Source organism: Monosiga brevicollis, genomic scaffold, assembly GCF_000002865.3.
Source record: "Monosiga brevicollis MX1 MONBRscaffold_3 genomic scaffold, whole genome shotgun sequence".
Classification (NCBI taxonomy): domain Eukaryota; class Choanoflagellata; order Craspedida; family Salpingoecidae; genus Monosiga; species Monosiga brevicollis.
Genome location: NW_001865040.1, coordinates 1 through 1038, shown reverse-complemented (window position 1 = coordinate 1038; position 1038 = coordinate 1).

The following is a 1038-nucleotide window of genomic DNA, read 5'->3' as shown; positions in this document are numbered from 1 at the left end:
ATGGAGCAGGCTACGTATGAGGCGATGGAGCAGGCTACATCTGAGGCGATGGAGCAGGCTACGTCTGATGTGCTGGAGCAGGCTGCACCTGCTGCGCTGGAGCAGGCTACACCTGAGGCGATGCAGCAGGCTACATCTGATGCGCCTGCTGCGCTGGAGCAGGCTACATCTGAGCCGATGGAGCAGGCTGCACCTGCTGCGCTGGAGCAGGCTACACCTGATGCGCTGGCGCAGGCTACACCTGCTGCGCCGGAGCAGGCTACACCTGAGGCGATGCAGCAGGCTACATCTGATGCGCCTGCTGCGCTGGAGCAGGCTACACCTGATGCGCTGGCGCAGGCTACACCTGCTGCGCCGGAGCTGCCTACACCTGAGGCGATGGAGCAGGCTACATCTGAGGCGATGGAGCAGGCTGCACCTGCTGCGCTGGAGCAGGCTACACCTGAGGCGATGGAGCAGGCTACATCTGAGGCGATGGAGCAGGCTACATCTGAGGCGATGGAGCAGGCTACGTATGAGGCGATGGAGCAGGCTACATCTGAGGCGATGGAGCAGGCGACGTCTGATGCGCTGGAGCAGGCTGCACCTGCTGCGCTGGAGCAGGCTACACCTGAGGCGATGCAGCAGGCTACATCTGATGCGCCTGCTGCGCTGGAGCAGGCTGCACCTGAGGCGATGGAGCAGGCTACATCTGAGGCGATGGAGCAGGCTACATCTGAGGCGATGGAGCAGGCTACGTCTGATGCGCTGGAGCAGGCTGCACCTGCTGCGCTGGAGCAGGCTACACCTGAGGCGATGCAGCAGGCTACATCTGATGCGCCTGCTGCGCTGGAGCAGGCTACATCTGATGCGCCTGCTGCGCTGGAGCAGGCTAAATCTGAGGCGATGGAGCAGGTTATATCTGAGCCGATGGAGCAGGCTGCACCTGCTGCGCTGGAGCAGGCTACACCTGATGCGCTGGCGCAGGCTACACCTGCTGCGCCGGAGCTGCCTACACCTGAGGCGATGGAGCAGGCTACATCTGAGACGCCCGAGTTC